Genomic DNA, 21,903 nt, shown 5'->3' on the forward strand with positions numbered 1-21,903 from the left:
CAACTCCTTACCAACTCATAGGAGATGATCTGTATCATAAAGGGAAAGATTTGGTGCTAAGAAGGGTGTCCTCTGTTCAAGAAATAGAGAGAATCCTCTTTTCATGCCATGATGATGTCTGTGGGGGTCAATTTTCTCATGATATTACAAACAGGAAGATTTTGCAAGCAGGGTTTGTTTGGCCAAGTCTACACCGTGATGTCCAGCATTGGTGTAAGTCATGCAAAGGTTGTCAGATTGCTGGAAATCGACGACTCACTTATGAACCTCGAGTTCCAATAATTTCGTATGGTCCTTTTGAGAATTGGGGTGTGGATGCAATAGGCCCCTTACCTCGCACATCTACCGGGAAGGTCTTCATCATTGTGGGAGTAGATTACATGACACGATGGGCGGAGGCAGCAAGTACAACACGAATTACAGCCGAGGAGGTATCAAAATTTATCTTTGATCACATATGTAGTAGATTCGGCACACCATTAGAGATTTTGTCAGATCGTGGTCCAGGGTTTAGAGCAGAGCTCCTAGATAATCTTTTGACAAAGTTAAAAGTCAAACATTTGCATTCTACACCTTACTACCCTCAGTGCAATGGGTTGGTTGAAAAGGTGAATGGAATGATATGTAAGATCATTTCTAAGCAGGTTGCAGATCGACCAAACGACTGGGATCGTCATTTGACCGCAGCTCTATGGGCATACAGAACATCTTTCAAGGTATCCACTCAATTTACTCCTTTTCATTTGGTATATGGATAGGAGGCACTCCTTCCTATTGAGGTGGAGATTGCAAGCCTACGCATTCTCTCATGGGGAGCAAAGAGGCCAAAAGAAGCTTTGTAGGAAAGAATTTTAGATCTTCAACGACTTGAGCTTGATAGAGAAGAGTCCATCGACTATTACATTGCCCAAGCCACAAGCCAAAGGGACAAAATCAACAAGAAGCTCAAGGGGAAAGGATTGAAGGAAGGTATGTTGGTTCTTCGCTATGATAACCGACTTGATACTCGACTTGACAAAAAGTTTTTGCAAAGATGGGAGGGACCTTTCATGATAAAAACAAAGTTTGGGAATGGTAGTTACAGATTAGCAGATTTATCAGGAAAACTCCACAAGACCAGAGTCAATGGATGGAGATTAAAGCCCTACTTTCAACGTATCAATCCGTTGATAGGAAGTCATCTACCTACATCGTCTTAGCTCCAAATTGGCATGGCTCCCTTCGGCTTGGCAAATGCTCCACCTATTTTTAAAGCTTTGATGTGCAAAGAAGAACCAGCCTTGGAATCTCAACATACCCAAGGCAACCCTCCCATCTTCGATTTATGGGATTAAGGTAATGAAAAGCAGGTCTAATAGAGTAAAAGAGTGTATATCACTCCTCCTTTTTTTAGAAAAATAAGAAAAAAAGAAAAAAAAGAAAAAAAAGAAAAAAAGAAAAAAAAACGAAGAAGAAAAAAAAACTCTTTTGTTTCATCTAGGAGCATGAATGATCCTAGATGAAGGGGGAGGGCTAATATGAGTAGCGTTAAATGGTAACCTTGCATTTGCACTACATTTCTACTCAAATGTATATATTTTCTATCAAAGTTTTAACCTAGTGTTCATTCTCTCTTTCCGTAATAGCCTTTTTCCATACAAACACCTTACCCTTCTTAGATCTTTATGCATTTACATCATATTTCTCTCTTCATGTTAAATGTAAATAGTAAACTTAATTCTACTCTCCTAGTTTTTTTACTGTAAATTCTTTTAACTAATTATCTTTTCTAATTTAAATAGCTATCTGCATCCCATAATTTGTAAATAAATAATTTATGGGCACTTATCTTACCCATCGTCTCTCAAGGGTAGGGTTAACCTTGTAGGCCTTCCCTTCCCCACCACTATGTGACCCAAGTCTTGGATCATTTACTTGTGTTGGTCAAAAAATCTTAAATATAATGTATATCCCCAATAAATCAAACTTTATTGGAGCCTACCTCATTTGTTTAAGGTGGATTCCCTTTTGAAAAAGCATGCTACACCTTGGATGCATGCTAAAGGGCCCCTACAAGGAGACTTGGTTCAAAAGGTGTTTTGGATGCATCTTGAACGCCTTATCTCATGGGTATACTTGAAGAAAACTCCAAAATCAGCTTAAACACTTTGAGAAGGTCAACTTTGTCTTTTATAGCACCCAATTCTGAGTTACAGGCTGAAAGTTATGGTGAAAACAAGGTGCTGCGGACACTGTTACTGCAGGTCAAAGTTACAATCAGGTAAACCACAAAGGTGAAAAGTTTTCTTGACTTCTCCAACATTCTAAAATACCAATGGGGAGTTAAAAACCACTTGCATGTGGAGGGGTCGGCTCAAGATGCTTCCAGAGACACAACAAATAGGATGGGGACACTCTGCAGGAGCCACTGGAGGGACATCATGGTGGGGCCCACATACATTATCAACCCTTATGGAGCCTCCACGACCTAAAAGGCTATTTTTAATGAAAAAATAAGTCCCTTATTTGCATAATTGAAGGAATGGTCAAAAGGGAACCTAACTATGGTTAATTACCTACCCTAGTCAAGTTTAACCTAACCCAAGGTCTTGTACAGCTATAAAAAGGCCCTTTGGCAAGCACAAAAATACACACACCTACTCCATTGCTGCAAATAAGCTCCTCTAAGGTTAGGGAATCCCTAATCTCTCTCTCCTCTTGTCTCCCTATCCATTTCCTAAGCTCGCTATCATAAGCGGCACCATAGAGAGAGCATCAATATGCTATTGCTACCATTCTCTTGCAAACATTTTTCTTACCATACTCATCCCTAAATAAGGATTATAGATTCTATATGAGAGCAAGGATATCAAGTTCAATGATCTATCTCATGGTTTGATCAACAAATTGTTGCAATTGGGGTGTCGTCGTCACACTTTTGCTCTAAACGCATGTAAAATTGGTAAGCCTATCTTGGCAGCTTCTCATATTTTGTGCTCATTGGGTTGCTTGTTTGTTGAGAAAGTTTTTTGTGCACCATGGTGTCTATTTGCTTGGCTTCTCTCCTTATGTTGTGTGTAAGTAAGTCTTGGGGCTGCATAGATGGAGAAGAGCTCTCTATGCATGCCGCCTTATGTGTGTAAGTAGTCTCTTCTTTTGGGAAAGGAAAGCAGTTGTCAAGTATTTGTGTATTGTGGTGTTTTGAGTTTTGAGGTTTTGTGATTGCTTTTCTTAGAAGTATATGAGCACTAATATGGTGAAGGTCAATCTTTGCATGTGAGTTTGTGCAGCATTCAAAGGGATTGCTTAAGGAGTGTGTGTTGAATGGTTGAAGGGCATTTTGTGTTGAAGCACATAAGGAAGGTGTGAGTGTGTGTGTGTGTGTGTGTGCGCGCGCGGTTTGTTTTGGTTTCCTTCTTTCTCCATAAAAGAGGGTGGTGCACCTAAGAAATATGCGTGTGTAGGGTCTCACGGAGTGGTTGTCTGGTGGGAGCCTTGAGTTGAGCCCCATCTCAAAAAATCCACTCTCAGCAGGTTGCAGCTTGTGCATAGTGATGTTTGTGGGCCCATGCAAATTCCTTCCTTTGGAAATTACCTTTACTTCATGAGTTTCATTGATGATTACTCCAGGCATGCATGGGTATTTCCTCTTACAGCAAGGTCCGAAGTTTTTATGTGCTTCAAACAATTTCTGGCTATGGCTAAAAATGTCTCGAAATGTACTATGGGCACCCTCCGTTCCGATTGAGGGGGGGGAGTATATGTCTCATGAATTTAATGCATTTCTGGCTAGTCGTGGGATAAAACACCAATGTGCAGGTCACTTATGGAAATGGCACGATGTATGGTCAAAAGTCAAACTTTACCGCATTCTTTTTTGCTTGAGGCCATCATGTGTGCCACTTATGTACTAAACAGGTGTCCTACAAAAGCTTTGTAGTCTATTACTCCATATAAAGCATGGCATGATAGAAAGCCTTCTATTGGGCACATGCATGTTTTTGGTTGTTTGGCATATGCTTTGGTGCCACAAACACAACGCAAAAAATTGGATGATAAGGTTGTTAAATGTATTTTTGTTGGTTATAGTGCTGAAAGCAAAGGTTACAGGTTGTATCATTCGCAAACAAAATGTATCTTGGTCTCACAAGATGTTGTGTTTGTGGAAGATTTTGTTCAGTCCTTGATGTCATGTACTAGAGACAGTAATGTTGGCTCAAAGGACATTTATGACACTTTGTTGCCTCTTTCAATGATGAAAGTACGAGTGTAAATTCCAATGAGGCAAATGTACAGCCTATGGGGGTTTTTGAAAATAGTATTGATTAGCCTACTACTGATGCAGATGTACATGATGTACTTGATGAGGAAAGGGCTGAAAATGACCAGGCTAGAGGTATGCCAAAATGGTTGGTGCACACTTTGTGTGACAGTAAATTGGATGCACCTTTGTCTAGTCGTACTCGTTCAGGTTCTTGCCGTGCCTCTTATGCATCAGATTGGTATGCTTTGGCTGTGTCTAGCTTACATGATATTGAGGAACCTCTATCTTTTGATGAAGCACAAAATTCATAAAATTGGATGGCTGCCATGCAATCAAAATATGATGCACTTATAGAAAATGACACATGGACTTTATGTGATTTGCCTCCTGGCAAAAAGGCCATTGGTATGAAGTGGGTTTACAAGTTGAAATGCAAGCCGGATGGTGAGATTGATCGCTATAAGGCTCGACTTGTTGCAAAGGGTTATGCACAGCAAAAAGGCATAGATTATGAAGAGACTTTTGCTCCCACTTGTTGTATGACTACTGTTCGTTTTCTATGTGCATTGGCAGCTCATTTTGGTTGGGATATATATTAATCTGATATTGTTACTGCTTTCTTGAATAGTGACATTTTTTAGGAAGTCTATGTAACACAGCCTCACGGTTTTGTCAAGAAAGGACAAGAGGACAAAGTGTGTAGATGTAAGAAGGCTTTGTATGGGTTTGAAGCGATCTCCTCATGCTTGGTATGAGAAAGTTGACACTCATTTGGTCAAACAAGGCTTTCATATAATAGTCCAAAAGAAAGCACAAGCGTGAGGGCGATGTACTTCTCATTGTTGTTCCTTATGTGGATGATTTGTTGATCATTGGTCCCAATGAGGCACATAATGTTGAATTTAAGGTTGATTTAAATGCTACTTTCAAGATGAAAGATTTGGGGTTGTTGCATCATTACTTGGGCATACAATTTAAGCAGTATGATGGTGGTATTGCCTTCTATCAGAAAAGTTACATAGAGACATTGCTATGTGAGTTTGGACTTGAGGATTGAAAACCTATTGCCAATCCCATGGAAATAGGTTTGAAGTTGAGTCTACATGATGCTGGTGATCTTGCTGATGTTACTCTTTACCAAACTGATGTTGGCTGCCTCATTTATGTATGCAACACGAGGCCGGATATTCAGTTTGCAATCTCACAAGTCAGCGATTTATGCATAGCCAAGGGTCTAAGCATTGGCAGGCTATTAAGAGGATTTTCCACTACTTGAGTGGCATTTTACATCTTGGCTTGTTTTATCCCGGGCGGGGGGGGGGGGTCATTTTCACCAAACTTACATGCTTTTTCGGACTCGGATTGGGCTGGTTGTTTTGACACGCTATCAGAGTGCGTGTCTCTCCAGGGTCGATCGGGAAAGCACTCAGCTTCTGGCTATAGATGGATAGGCAACCGAGGTGGAAACCAAGCAAAACAAGTCTAGATGGAGTCGTTTTAGTGTTAGCAAGAAGATGCAAAGATGAGTACAGAGCAATGCCAAAAGATGCAGAGATGAGTACAGAGCATGCCAGAAGAAAATCACGACTCGAAACACTAATACCAGCAACAACAAAAAAACCAGCTATCAACACTCAATTGATGCTGACAATCATAAGATGCTTCTAAATAATAGATATCTGAGACCCTATTACAAATCGGTTGCATACTCCATCGTTGGTATGCCTGTTGATTTGCAAACCTATATTCAAAAATCCCCGGCCCAATGGAGGTAACCCACAATCTGCCAGATATACTTCAACTTTTTCTTCGACTCCTCTTGCTCTCACCAGGAAATTCCCAAAAAACCGTCCCCCCCAAAATTATAATCAACTGTCCCTAAAAAATGCTCCTCCCCCATTTTTATTTAACTTTTGCATGACGTGTGTAATCCTCACTTTTTCCTATTTTTCACCCCCTAGATGCAATTCTTAGCTTACCTTAAGCTTCACGACTCAATACTTGAATACTGGCACTGGTCTCAGTGGCACTAGTCTCAGTGTTACTGGTGCAATTGTACTGCTATATTGGCAGCTAACCCAGCACAAACTTGGCTCCGGTAAAACTTCAACTACTAATAATTTGGCATCCAGTACTGGTCTCACTGGTAATAGTATCACTGGTATTGGTGCAGCTATACTGGTATCACTAGTATTGGTACCACTGTATTGGTGCAATTGTACTAGTCTCACTGGTACTGGTACATTTGTTACTGGTATACTAGTGACTTGGCATCCGGCACTGGTCTCACTGGTATTGGTACCACTGGTACTAATGTAGTTGTACTAGTCTCACTGGTGCTGGTGCAACTGTACTGGTACAGCTGACACTGGACTCTTGCTGACTTAACAAATGCTAACATGGTCTATAAGTTTGGCAAAATCTTGAATATGTATGCAGATTTGCATCTTTCACCCCGTGCCCGCAAAGCGGCACGACATCCACCCCCTCTAAATCTACACATCCTCCGGTATGTGCCAATCTTTAGAAGTTCTCCAAGGCGACATCATCATTAGGAGATGCACCTTCTTCATTTAAATCTCTATCTTCAGACACATTGAAGTCTCCATCTCCAATTTGAAGCTCTGCATCCCTTTTCTTATATATTTTGACACATTTTCCCACAATTGGAACCTTTAACTCTGTACCATCCATTTCACATAACTTGTAAGTAGCAAAAGCATGTTTGACCACATAAGGGCCAAACCACCACTTAACCATTTTGTGCATAGCTTTGTACTAATTATCTAAACGGCTATGATAAACACGAACCCAATCCCCTTCTTGAATAGCGCTCAGTCTCAGCCTGTGTCATTTGTCAAAAGCATCCTTGTTCTTTAAACGAGCATCTCTCAATTTTTCCCTTGCAATCTGTACATCCTCATTTATCCTTTCCAGTTGTTGAATCAGCAAAGCAAGTAGACCTTCTCTGCTCATCTTTGTATCCCAAAGCAATATACTCCATGTAGCTATTGTCTCCTCAAGAGGCATAACAGATTTTTGGCCATACATCAACTCTGATGGCATGACCCCTGTGACAGTACTCTGTGTGGTACGGTCAGCCCATACAGCATAGGGTAGCAAACGAGGCCAATCACCAGTAATTCATTTGCATGCTTTATCTGATGCTTTGATAATGGGGGAATGTACCTCTCACTTTTACCATTTCCTTCCGGGTTATATGCCGTAGTGGGAGATAACTTAATACCTAGACGAGCAAGGAATTCTCTGGCCTCATCAGCATCAAGTTCTCCTCTATCCACAATAATTTTTCTGACACATCCATACCTGCATATTACATCTTCGAGTAAAAACTTGGATAGTCTGCTATCCTTAATGTAAGAGCCTCTTGTAACATCTTCAATTTTCGAATAGCCTTCGAGTGTTCTTCTTTCCAAATGATTTTTTGTCCCTTTTTGAGCAATTGGTATAACACCTCTGGAGCATGTAAAAAATGTGGTAACCAAATTAGGTGAAAAACACACGCACCTAAAACTCTTTACACTTCTGTAATTGAATTGCATGTCTGTTTCATTCTTTGAATGGCATCCACTTTGACATGGCTGGGTCTTCTACCAAATGGTCCACATAAGTGCCCCACAATCAAGACTTCTTTTAACCCAAACATAGAGCCTGAGAGTGTAAGGTTGACCTCTTCAAGCCTTGATAATATCCTATCACAATCAACAATATGGTTAGCCATAAACTGTCTGCACCCCCTCTTATCTTTGGATTCATCTTTTTCACCCTCTTCACACCCTTTCATTGGCACATCGTCAATAAAAATCATGGTAACTTGAGGAATGAATCCTTCAACACTTTATTCATCCCATTCATCATGTGAACAACTGAGTTGGTTGCACCTTGTGGCAAAGTACACATTCTTACTAATCCCAAGGGAGTATGCATGGTTGCCAGATCCCTACTTCCCATGGCCAGTTGAAACTAATCATAGCATGAATACAAGTCCCCCATGGAATAGATGGCTCTTCCTACAAAAGCCTCTACAAAATCATCAACTATTGGACTTGTTCCCAAATATCTGATAGTTACCTTGTTTACCGACTGCATATCCTGTATGAACCATTCTTCTTGGAAATCATAAACCGCATGTTAGAGTAAGGAGCACAAGAGGGCTCCAAAATGCCCATCTTAATCTTCTCATTCAGCAAATCAACCAACTTAGGAAGATGAGCCTTTGGAATAGGGATAGGCTGCAAATTCCAAGGCAAGTGCGGAACAGTAAATATCACCATGGGAGCTACAACACTAGGATCAACAAAACCGATCTCACATGGTTGGAAAGCAAAAGCCTTCCCATGCTTCTTAACATTTCTCAAAAACATTCTATTTCTTCTTGATTTAGAAAATTTGCATCACCAATCTTTAATTCCTGTAGAGTTACTTTAGTAAATGAGTGCCCAATGTTACCTAGATCTCGAAGGATAGGTTGCTAACACGCTTTCTCCAATACTGCATCACTCTCTTTTGGCAACGGAGTGGCCACTGGTTTGACCTTCTTTGCCACTGTTTTGTATTTTGTATTCACTTGTACCTCTTCTAAATCTAACTCTTCTTTGAATTGCAAGACAAAATCGTACATGTAAAGAGAGTTTACCTTAACCAAATTTATCCCAGCTTGATCATTAGATTGTACGATTATATCCAATTCTCCCATTGTATCCACAAACGTGTATTCTTCAAAAACACCCAAAATTGCTTCATCTGGGTCCAGTATTTCACATCCTTGAAGTATGCCTTGGACATTGCAAACATGTTTCCTTTCCCGTTTGCACAAATCATTGAATTTTCTGTAAGATACCAAACCCTCTGAAGCCAATCCCAAAAATCCTGAAGAAAAAGTCTTTCTATAGACATTTGCTCCCAGCGAGAACTTCTCCTCCAAAGCACCATCGTAGTCCCGCTTTACAATGGCACTTGGAGAAAATCATGGAAACCCCTATTCTCTTTGAACTCTTTTGTCAACTTTGGCAATGGATGATCCCTTAAGGTATCCCTGTTCCTAGCATGATCCACACAAACAGTTAGAAATTGAATTGCTTTCTTACCATCATGACTTTGATTCTAGCATATGTGGATCCATCATCCAAAACCTTGGTTTCCATCCTCACCGCCATAATGTATGGCTTCCCTAAGATGACTAGATATGTAGAGTGATCTTGCCCGAAAAAAAATTGTTCATTGCTTACATCCCTTATGGTTATTTTAACATTAGGGCATGCACCATACAAATCCTCTGATTGTGCATTGGCAGCTCGGATTCGCCACCCATGTTCCACATCAACAGGCCATTTTCCTTTCAAGAATAAGCTCTTTGACATAAGGTTCACTTCTGACCCATGATCTACCAATGCAACAACTAGCTCCTCTAAATCACCTACCTTTACCAAAGTTTCAGTAGTAGCCATGGCCCAATGATTCCGTGTAAAATGGTTGCAAGGTACATCTTCTCCATACTCATCCTCATGAAATATGACATGCTTTACCCGTCTTGGAAGCTCATCATTGTTGACTAAGCTTCCCCATTCATCTTCACCTAGTTCTTCTTCATTAACACTACCCATAATAGCTTCAATTTTTTCATAAATGCTTTGCACCCCCATGTCCTGGCTGGGTCATTTTCAGGCCCATACAATATTTGGCGCTTCCTTTTCATGAGATCAATAATATTGTCATGGAATTACCGCTTTGCAATACCTAGGATCTCACCTAGGGTGAACTCCACCCTACTATTGAGAATGCGTTCCTCAAGTACCTTCCTCATATTAGTAGAATGTTGAATATTAGATCTCAGCTTATATGAAGGGCCTCGTGCTTTTCCCACCTTTTTTTCCTTCTCAGCTTCATCCATTGAGATGTCCAGCGGGGTAAGAGGCGCTCCTAAGCTAGACTCCTTTCCCTTTGGTACCTTTGAACTCGTCATTCTCTTTGAACTTCCTACCAAATCCTCTTCCCTCTTTTTCTTCTCTTCTACAAAAGCCTCATTGTTTTGAGATTTAGCTATGTATGCATATACTGAAAGGGAATCTACAGGGTCTTCCCACCAGTAGTCTTTCTAATACAATTTTCCACTTGACACAATTGCCGATACCCAAATTTTCCTTTTTTTTGTTGTTGTCATAGCATATGGCCAGAAGGCCCCATTCTTGCTAAAACCTTCAATTGGTTTTTCATGCCCTTTGTTCTCAATCTGCACACCGTAAGTCGGTGCTTCAGCTACACATGGTGTTCCTGCAACATCTCTTCCGTGCTTTTCTTCATACCACCTCCTCCATATTTGGTCTTTAGAGGCAACCCTATTTCTCGCAAGTGTATCAAGCCATCCTTCCAAAAAAAACACATCTTTATGCTTGGCTTCAACAAACTCGTCACACTCATTCTTGACATGGTTAAGACTATCACACCACATACAGTATTGACTCCCACGTCCTCTCTGTGGGCCGCTTTGTCTCGACCGGGAAGTTGATCCTTTCTCTTCAAGCTTCGCAGCTTTCAAATTTAATGTTCAATTCTTGGATCCCCTTCACAAGCTCATCCATGAACAACTCCTCTAGCTTCAAAATCTTTTCCTTTATTGGCACAAGAACCTCTTCTTCCTTTTCTCCCATATCAGCATTCATTCCAACTAACTTATCTAGTCTTTTTTGTCATTTCACCACCATATTGACTGCTTCAATCACTTATTTCCAATCTAATTTCAGCCCCAACTCCCCTGTGGGATCCTCGAGCAGATCCACTAAGCTTTTTTTCAACTTTGGATCTGCAGCCTGCACAAAAGTTTCTACTTTCTCCAAATTAAGAGCAACCCGTTCGGTTGCAGACAATTGGGCAAATCTTTTTTAAAATTCTCTTAACAATTTAGGAGCAGATAGCCCCTTATTATGTTGTTGCACCCACTTCAAAAAACTCTTGTTTGTAACGTGCTCCTTATCCTCAAGAAAATATTCATTCTTGAGAGCTTGTTTGAACTCTACCCATGTAGCACCATGTGCAGTTCTCAGTTTCTCAATCCATGCTTGTAATTCATGCACAACAACAAGTACAAAATTCTCCACTGTAGCATGCTCCTTTGCTCCCTAATCTTGCCCACGTAGCACCATGTGCAGTTCTTAGTTCCTCAATCTGTGCACGTAATTTAGGCACAACAACGAGTACAAAATTCTCTACTGCAGCATGCTCCTCTACTCCCTTATCTTCCATAACCTGTTCATAAATTTTGCAAAATTTAGAAATGTCACGACCTTCAAAGTGTCCCAATTTATCTCTCACTGCTTGTCTGGCTTCATGAATCCGAGCTTCCATTTTCCTTTTTAAACTTTGAGCCATCATCTGTTGATAGTGCAGATGTTGTTGATGCATAAGTGCAGCAAATTGCTGCATTAACTATTGCATACCATAATCTTGTCTTGTCAACATCACTACTTCTGTCTACCCTAATCAATTTCACGTCGGGTTCACCAAATTTGTCAGAGTGCACGTCTCTCCACGATCGATCGGGAAAGCGTCGGGCTTTTGGCTATAGACGTGGCTATAGACGGATAAGCAATCAAGGTGGAAACCAAGCAAAACAAGTCCAGATGGAGTCATTTTAGTGTTAGCAAGAAGATACAGAGATGAGTGCAGAGCAATGCTAGAAGAAAATCACGACTCGAAACACTGATACCAACAAAAATAAATTAAAACTAGTTATCAACACTCAATTGATGTTGACAATCATAAGATGCTTCTAATTAATTGATATCTGAAACCCTGTTACAAATTGGTTGCATACTCCATCTTCGGTATGCCTGTTGATTTGCAAACCCATATTCAGAAATCCCTAGCCCAATGGAAGTAACCCACAATTTTCCGGATAAAGTTCAACCTCCTAAGACCTGTTCGTACATTTTTTCTTCGACTCCTCCTGCTCTCGCTAGGAAATTCTCAAAAAATTGTCCCCCCCAAAACTATATTCAACTATCCCTAAAAACTGCTCCTCCCCCATCTTTATTTAGCTTTTGCATGGCGTGTGTAATCCTCGCTTTTCCCTATTTTTTGCCCCCTAGGTGCTATCTTATCTTACCTTAAGCTCCATGGCTTAATATTTGAAAATTGGTACTGATCTTAGTGGCACTAGTCTCACTGGTACTAGTGCAGTTGTACTGCTATACTAGAGACTAACCCAACACAAACTTGGCTCCGGTGAAACTTCAATTGCTGATAACTTGGCATCCGGTACTCGTCTCACTAGTACTGATATCACTGGCACTAGTACAGTTGTACTGGTCTCACTGGTACTGGCACCATTGGTACTGGTGCAGCTGTAGTGGTCTCACTGGTACTGGTATACTGGTGGCTAACCAAGCACAAAACTGGCTCCGATGAAACTTCAATTGTTGACGACTTGGCATCCAGTATTGGTACCACTGGTACTGGTGCAGTTTTATTAGTCTCACTAGTACTTGTACCACTGCTACTGGTATAGATGTAGTGGTACAGTTGGTATTGGACTCTTGTTGATATAGCAGTTGCTAACAATGTCTACGAGTTTGGCAAAACCTCGAATATGTATGCATATTTTCATCTTTCACCTCGTGCCCACAAAGCGGCACAACAACAACAGGAGTATCCACAAGTGGTTTTTGTTTCATGCTTGGCAATTTATGTATATCATGGTTGAGCAAGAAGCAACCCATTGTGGCCACTTCTAATTGTGAGGCTGAGTATAGGGTAGTCTTCACAGCTACGATTCAGTGTGTATGGCTCATACGCCTTATGGCTGATTTGGGTGTTGGATAGGACACTGTCAACACTATCTACATTGACAGTCAGAGCGCATTGGCAATTGCAAGGAACCCAGTTTTTCATGCTCCCATAAGCTTGGCTTATGTGCCAACACAGAACAACCTTGTAGATCTTTTCACAAAGGCATTGTCTCGTGAGAAGTTTGAAGCTTCCTACAAATCTTTGGGCTTACTCCCCTTTGTGGATTGGTCATTTCCTCAAGGCATGGCACTTTCCTTTACTCATGTGCTAGCTCTTGTTCACCGCATCACTCCAGGGGGGATTTGTTACCGTATACATGTGGTAGTGATGTATGTGAACACACTTAGGACCGCCATGGCATTTTTTCTCTCTCTAGGAGGTTTTTTCCCCCCGTGCATTGTATATACGCCCATTCATTCTAGGGCTATCCATCTTTCCATTGCACATTAAGTAATACACTTTCTGTTGTGTGCCTTGAGCTTCCTTTGTCTTCTCCAAGCTGTGTGCATTTCCCTGCAACCCTAATTCCAACAGTGAGAACTTGAACTTCTCCGTCAAAATCAACTTTATGCCAAACGTAGCAAATGCACCTTCTTCACTGATGAGGTGGAATATTTGGGATTTATTGTATCCAAGGATGCTGTTTCTACTGATCCAAGTAAGATCAAAGATATTATAGCTTGGCCTACACCGAAATCAATATGAGAAGTACATGGCTTTCTTGATTTAACAGGATGATATCGTACATTTATTCAAAGCTACACTAAGGTTGCATCTCCATTGACTAATACGCTTAAGAGGCTAAAGTGTTTACATGGAATGAACGTGCTTAAGATAGTTTTGAGAAACACAAAGAAGGTTGCATCTCCATTGACTAATACGCTTAAGAGGCTAAAGTGTTTACATGGAATGAACGTACTCAAGATAGTTTTGAGAAACACAAAGAAGCTTTGGTGAATGCTCCAATACTATAGCTTCCTGACTTCTCAAAGACATTCATTGTGATCAGTGAGCAAGGGGACAAGCAATCGATGGCGTTCTGTCTCAAGAAGGAAAACCAGTAGCTTATGAATCTCATAAGTTACATATACATTAAATAAATTATCCTACACATGACTTGGAATTATTGGCCGTTGTGCATGCTCTTAAAGTATGGCAACATTATCTTCTTGGAAGGAGCATTGAACTACATACCGACCATAAAAGCCTGAAGTGGATCTACACCCAACCTAACCTTAATATGCGGCAACAAAGATGGATGGAGTTGCTCTGCAAATAGGATTTTGGAATTGAATATAAACCTAGGAAGGAAAATCTTGTGGCCGATGTCTTAAGCAGGAAGAGTACTGTAGCGGCTGTCACACACAACCTCTACTACTTCTTTAATTGATCTTATTCGAGAAGGTATCACTAAAGACCAGTATTACATAAAAATCAAGTATTTGATGAACTTAAATAATCGCACAAAGAAGCAAGAAAGAAAATCAAAGGCTTCCACGTTGAAGGTCGACCTTTACTTCGATAACCGTCTTTGTATTCCAAATCAAGGTGGAATCAAATTAACTTTAGATATTACAGGAAGCTCATGATATACCTATAGCAGGACATCTAGGATACATTAAGACTTACTCTACTAAGAAAGAGTTTCTTTTGGCCAGGACTAAAGCGTGATGTGTTGAACTATGCTACAAGATTCTTAACATGTCAACGTATTAAAGCTGAATGAATTTGATACCTGGTAAGCTTCAACCTATTGATGCTCCACAAATGAAATGGGAATGCATATCCATGGATTTTATTATAGAACTTCCTATATCTATGGGATACGACTCTATTTTTGTGCTTGTTGATATGCTTACAAAAATGACCCATTTATTTTCAGTCAAGACAACGTTTACGGCTAAGGATATAGTTCAAGTCTTCATGAAAGATGTTTTCATCTATCACGGTTTACCTCGCCGGATAATTTTTTATCGTGATGCAAAGTTCACCTCTAATTTTTGGAAAGCCTTATTCTCAGCTACAAGAACCCAGTTGGCCTTTAGTATCGCTTATCATCCTCAGACTAATGGGCAGAGAGAAAGGACAAATCAAATTATTGAAGACATTTTAAGAGCTTACTGTCTGCATGAGTAGAGTAAATGGACTGGATATTTGTGTTTGGTTGAATTTGTGTATAATTCCTCATTCCAACGCTCAATTGAGATGTCTCCTTTTCAAGCATTATATGGACAAGAGTGTCTTACTCCACTCAAATGGACAGACCCTCTCATATGAGTTCAAGCATCCAAAGAAATGTTGGATGAAATGCAACTATAAAGCAATCTTATATGGAAGGATATTAAGACTGCTCAAGATAAGCAGAAGAGTTATGCCGGCCCTAAACGATCTGTCAGACTTTTTGAAGAGGGCGATATGGTATTTTTGAGACTAAAACCCAAATGTAGCTCTTATCAATGGGTAAGTGTAAGAAGCTAAGTGTCAGATATTGTGGACCTTTTGTAATTACACAGTGGATTAATGATCAAGCTTATAGATTCTTGTTACCACCATACATAAAAGTACATGATGTTTTTCATGTCAACTTACTAAAGAAGTATGTACCTGATTTGCAACACAATTTTGATTATTCTCTATTATGTACCTCTACAGATAGAACTTTTGAAGTATATCTCGAATGTTGAGATGTCGAGCTCTACACCTTGAGCTGGCATCCACTACGGGTCTTGGCCGCTTACGGCATTTACTCACTGGCGCGTTAGGTGACCGACACGGAGGATCTCTGCCAGTGATTCTACAGCTGGACTACACTTATAGTGCCAGCCTAGTACGCTTCTAGCGAGTTCACACTTAGTGACCGCATGTACATATGTGCTACTTTTCAGCTTTAGCACTTTCAAGACTTCAAAGTCATGATTGAGAAGGAGACAGATATGCAAATCAAGACATTGAGGTCAGATGGAGGGGGAGAGTACTTCTCCAATGCTTTTTCAGATTTTCTGCGAATGCATGGTATACACAGGCAGTTTACATGCAGATATACTCCACAGCAGAATGGGGTCGCAGAAAGGAAAAACAGGCACATTGCAGGGGTTGCACGTGCATTGATGAATGAGAAGAACATGCCTCATCATTTATGGGCTGAAGCTGTAAATACAGCTGTGTACATTATGAACAGGACACCTACAGCTGCGGTGCATGATGTAACACCTGAGGAAAAGTTTACAGGTACAAAGCCTGATTTGGCACACTTGAAAGTGTTTGGCTGCATAGCTTACGTGCATGTACCAGATGAGTTGCGTAGGAAATTGGATCCTAAAGCAGAGAAATGTATTCTTGTGGGATATTCCCTTGAACAAAAGGGGTACAGGTGCTACAATCCTACTACACGAGAATTACGAGTGAGCAGAGATGTAGTCTTTGATGAGATGAGTAGTTGGTACAGTAATGCACATGGCACTATTGGGGCTGATGTAAAAGATGATGTGGTTGTACAAAATGTGAGGCCACAGTCACAGGTTTTGAGTGGACCACAAGAGTCCTCTTCTCGTGGCTCTGTTGAGAAACCATGGAATGGTAGACTACGTACGCAGGTTACTCCACCAACAGGTACAGGGAATGTATCACGAAAAGGAAAGGAAAAGGTTGATGAACCTCCCTTTATGGCTGATGCATCATCAGGTTTTTCACATGTAGACATGGATTCAGATGGTTCTGAACAAAGTCTTGATGAGGAATTTGGAATTCCGGCTGTCAGGACACCTGGTGTAAGGAAAGTACAAGAAGATGCTAGAGGGCAAAGGAGTGACCCAGGACCGCGCAGATCTAATAGAGTCAGAAATCCAGTTCAGAAATTGACTTATGATGGGTATCTAGCGCATCACCAAGCCTACATGGCTAAGGTGATACAGGATGTGGAGCCCACATGTTTTGAGGATGCAGTTGGAAATGTGCATTGGGATGATGCAATGAATGAAGAGATGGCTGCATTGGAAGCAAATGACACATGGGAGTTGGTGCCATTGCCAAGTGGCAAGAAAGCTATTGGCTGCAAATGGGTGTATAAAACCAAGCATAAGGCTGATGGTAACATTGAGCGTCACAAGGCAAGGCTGGTCACAAAGGGTTATGCACAGACGTATGGCATAGACTATGAGGAGACCTGGCAAAGATGACGACAGTGAGAGCTGTCATAGCAGTGGCTGCATCTAGAGGATGGATTATGCATCAAATGGATGTAAAGAATGCCTTCTTGAATGGTGAGTTGCAAGAGAAAGTGTATATGGATCAGCCACCTGGTTATGTCGATCCAGGTTACCCAGATTATGTATGCAGACTTCTCAAAGCTTTGTATGGTTTGAAGCAGGGCTCTAGAGCATGGTATGACAGGATTGCCAAGTATCTTGTCAGTATTGGTTTTAGGAGAGCTCATGCTGATCATTCACTCTATGTACGTGAGAGTGATGTGGGGATTGTGGTCATTACCATATATGTAGATGACCTTATTATTGTTGGTGACAATGCTATGGAGATTGACCATGTGAAGGGTCTTCTCAAACAGGAGTTTGAAATGAAAGATTTAGGCGAGTTGCGCTACTTTCTTGGCATTGAGGTGATCAGGACTCCAGAGGGTGTATGGCTATCACAGAGACAGTATGCTTTGGACATGTTGTCAAAGTATGGTATGGCTGATTGTAAGCCAATTTCTATTCCCTTGGATGTGAATGCAAAGCTGAGTGCAGAGAAGGGTGATGTTGTTGAGGATGTCAACATGTACAGGAAGATTGTGGGTAGTCTAATCTACTTGACTATCACGAGGCCAGACTTGAGCTACACAGTAGGCTTGGAGAGTCAGTTCATGCAACTTCCGAGGAAGCCACATTTGGATGGAGTACGACGCACACTTAGGTATGTGCAAGGTACTCTTGACTACGCATTGTTCTATGCAGTAGATGCACCATTAGCATTGTATGGGTATACAGATGCAGATTGGGCAGGTAGCATTGTTGATAGGAGATCTACGAGTGGCTTCATGTTCTCTTTTGGGAGTGCTGCTGTTACTTGGAGCAGCAAAAAGCAGCCTACGGTTGCTTTATCGAGCACAGAGGCCGAGTACAGAGCTGCAGCAGTTGCGGCGTGCGAGGTAGCTTGGCTACGCACATTACTTGAGGACTTGGGAGTGCAGGTGGACCAGCAGATTTTCATCCATTGTGACAACCTCAGCAGCATGCAGTTGGCTAGGAACCCAGTGTTCCATGCCAGGACCAAACACATAGAGGTCCATTACCACTACGTTCGAGAGCGAGTGTTGGCGGGCGACATCGACTTGGTCTACGTCAGCACAGAGGAGCAGATAGCGGATATCTTTACCAAGGCCCTCGGAGCTGAGAAGCTTCGACGTTTCCGGACTATGCTTGGACTCTGCGACATGCAGAGCTCGAGGGGGAGTGTTGAGATGTCGAGCTCTACACCTTGAGCTGGCATCCACTACGGGTCTTGGCCGCTTACGGCATTTACTCACTGGCGCGTTAGGTGACCGACACGGAGGATCTCTGCCAGTGATTCTACAGCTGGACTACACTTATAGTGCCAGCCTAGTACGCTTCTAGCGAGTTCACACTTAGTGACCGCATGTACATATGTGCTACTTTTCAGCTTTAGCACTTTGTCATTTTGTACTCTCTTTTCTGTGAAGAAGAAGAAGAAGCTTTCCATCTCTGTGTGCTTTGTGCTTGTCTTGTGTAGCTCTCTTGCATCCTCATTCTTTACATCGAAGTGATGCTTTAGAGTAGAACCAAGCCTCTACTTAATCAGACCATTATTGATAACACCTTGTTAAATGGTCAACGTATCCACAGAAAGATGCCTCTTGGGAACGTGATAATGTAATGAGACTACATTATCCAGATTTCATGTCGAGGTGAGGACACCTCCAATTTCTCAAGTGTGGGAGGATGTAAGGTCCCCAATTTTTGGGTCTCTTTTAAAAATAAAGAAAATATCTTTCAATATCTATTTTAGCAAATTTTGATTTAAAATGCTTGATTGACAGTATTGAAAGGTTCTAAAGTAAAAAGAAAGGCCGTTTCCATGTTCCAATAGGTTAGACGGATGTTTGGTTTAGTTTTGGGAAAATCCGCTATTTTTAGCTTTTTTATGCTTTTTATGCTTTTTATGCTTTTAGGTGGGTTTTTGCAAAAAGCAAGGTCGGATCCTTAATCTACGTGTTCCAAGGTAGCTATGGTTTAATTTTGTAAAAATCTGCTTTTTGAGTGCTTTTCACACTATTTTTAGCTTTTCATGATTTTTAGTGCTTTTTAGTGAAAAGCGAGTCCGCTTTCTTATTCCAATGGATGAGGGAACCCGTGGTTCAATTTTAGAAAAAAAAAAATTTTTTTTCTTTTTACACTATTTGTAGCTTTTTGTACTTTTCGGCATTTTTGAAAAGCAATGTGCTTTTTAAGATGACCTAAACATAAAAATATTAATTTTAGTCTCCGTCGGATTTAAAAATGAACACCCATAGCAAAAACGTGACCAAACGGAAACTATTTTTATAAAAAGCGGTACCATAAATACGTCGGGGCAGTACGGAAAATTCATAATCATGTCGGGACATTACGGTGCGGCATAGTCTAGCTAAGGTTCCATTAGTTGGTCAGATACTTTTCAATTGGCCAATTTTGCTGTAAAAATTGAATGGTAAGTGGGAAAGTTGACCACCAAAAGCAAAGGCATATTTTTAGCAAAGTTTCCAAAAGCGGGAAGCTATTCCTGGCTCAAAAACTAGCGCTACCTTCAGCTTGGGGCACACTCTGGGCAGTTGGAAAACCTATAAATTGGCATAGACACCTCAGTTTTCAGTGTCGTTTGTTGCATCTACCACCGCAAAGCTATACATATCTATTATATGGAGTGGTGCAAGCTCTTCATCACCATCTCCATAAGCTCTTCTCTCTCATATACGGGAAGAAGAAGAAGGATGATATTATCTCTCTACTTGCTTACTATCTCCTCTCTCGTTTCACGGTGTACGTGCTCTCCAGAAGCTCTCATGGTGAATGCCTCTATGTAGCTCTCATCACCGCTCTCTTGCGGCAAAGCAAGAAGCCTTTTGATAGTCCCTAATCGATTCTAAAGAACTATTGCAACTTGCGAGATAAAAGAGGAGGGCATGGAAGCACAAGTCAATCTTTTAGGAGTACACAAATGAAGTTATGGAGGGCCATGGATGCGAGAAATCACATTTTTATATATTAATGGCCGATGAAGCACAAGCCAATTGGAATGCAGTTTGCACTGCATTCAATGGTAGAAAATATCATGCTCTACAAGGTCCAGAGCTTTGCCTTTTTCATAGGAAACAAAGCATGGTGACACACACAACAAAGTACATTGTTTCTTCATCTCAAGAAACTCACAAAGAAATGTGTGAAAAGTGCATTTAGCCCCCTCTATAGAGGCATCATCATCAAAGGCTCGTCTCCTTTAACAATGGTGGCACAATGGGTGCATTGCATGGGTAAGAATATCCTCACATTGGACTCCTAGTTGAGTTGGTAGGAGGTCCATATTGCACATTGGGGAAGCATCATGACAGTAGTGGAGGGAAGTAGTGAAGGAGCAAACACTCCAAGAACCAACTTCAGTGAGAATATGGGAGCTAGCTTGCTGGGCAAGGGATTCAAGAGAAAAAACTCATTATATGATGCATGTACTCCAAATATGTTTAATGCAATACTACAAAGCAAAAAGGTAGTTTCTTACTCTCAAGGTAGACATATTGGAAAGGTTCCTTCATTGGCGGGATTCAAGGAAAGAGTTTCCCCTAGTCCTATACAAGTGACAAGAGTAGCCAGTGAGGCTACATCATGAACACCCATGTATAGCTCTCGCACACCTCTTTAAGGAGACAAAGAAATTGTTCAACAAAAGTGAGGGACATTGATTGTGATTGATGTTATGCATGGATCCATGCATAAACTAGTGTACAATGCTAAAACATGAGAACATACATTTTGTGGAAGGTCAATATGGATCAATTTTAGGAAGATGGGAGTGAGAGTTCTAAAGACAAGGAAAAGTTTTGTGCTTTGGAACAAAAGGTCAATGAAGCTTTGTGGAAATTCAAATAACTTCTCATGTAAAATGTAGTGGTACACCCACTGGTGAAAGAAGATGTGGAAAAAGTATAGTGGCATGTAGAAAAAGGACTTCCCACACCATCATTTGAGGGATATAGAAAACATCCAAATGGCCTACTTAAGCAATGGTTTTGGTTTTGTCTATTGGGTGGTGGACCATAACATAGAACCAAGTATAGCTCCTACTTTGGCAATTTGGTCAGTTTATCTAGGAACAAATCTCACAGTTGAAGAAGTTGAAACATTGCTTGAAGGAGGATTTCAAGTGAAGATAGTTGGGGTAGAACAAATGGGTATAACTACATTGTGAACTCCTCCAAGGGGTGGAAATGGTTCCTCTTTTGCTTCAACAAAAGTAGTTAGCGGTGGTTCAATATTAAGGAATGGCATAAAAGTCAAATTTTGCAATTGCGTTTTAGAGAAGACAGCAAAGAAAATTGGTTTGGCTCATAGTTTGATTGCCAAGGTGATTGAAGAGAAATGCATCGTAGACAATGTATGTGATGTTGATGGAGCAAAAGACATTGTGCACACACTCACACACACTTACACCGTAAGCAAATACTAGGAACTCCCTTAATCTCTTTGCCTTACACTCAAGAGTTCAATGAAAAACCTCCCTTCACTCAACTTGAACTCCAAACTTCTCAAACTACGAGCCCTTGTATACCATCATCAAACACTACAAAGTGAGTCGAGGTGATCAAGGCT

Source organism: Adiantum capillus-veneris, chromosome 28, assembly GCF_014529385.1.
Source record: "Adiantum capillus-veneris isolate H3 chromosome 28, ASM1452938v2, whole genome shotgun sequence".
NCBI lineage: Eukaryota > Viridiplantae > Streptophyta > Polypodiopsida > Polypodiales > Pteridaceae > Adiantum > Adiantum capillus-veneris.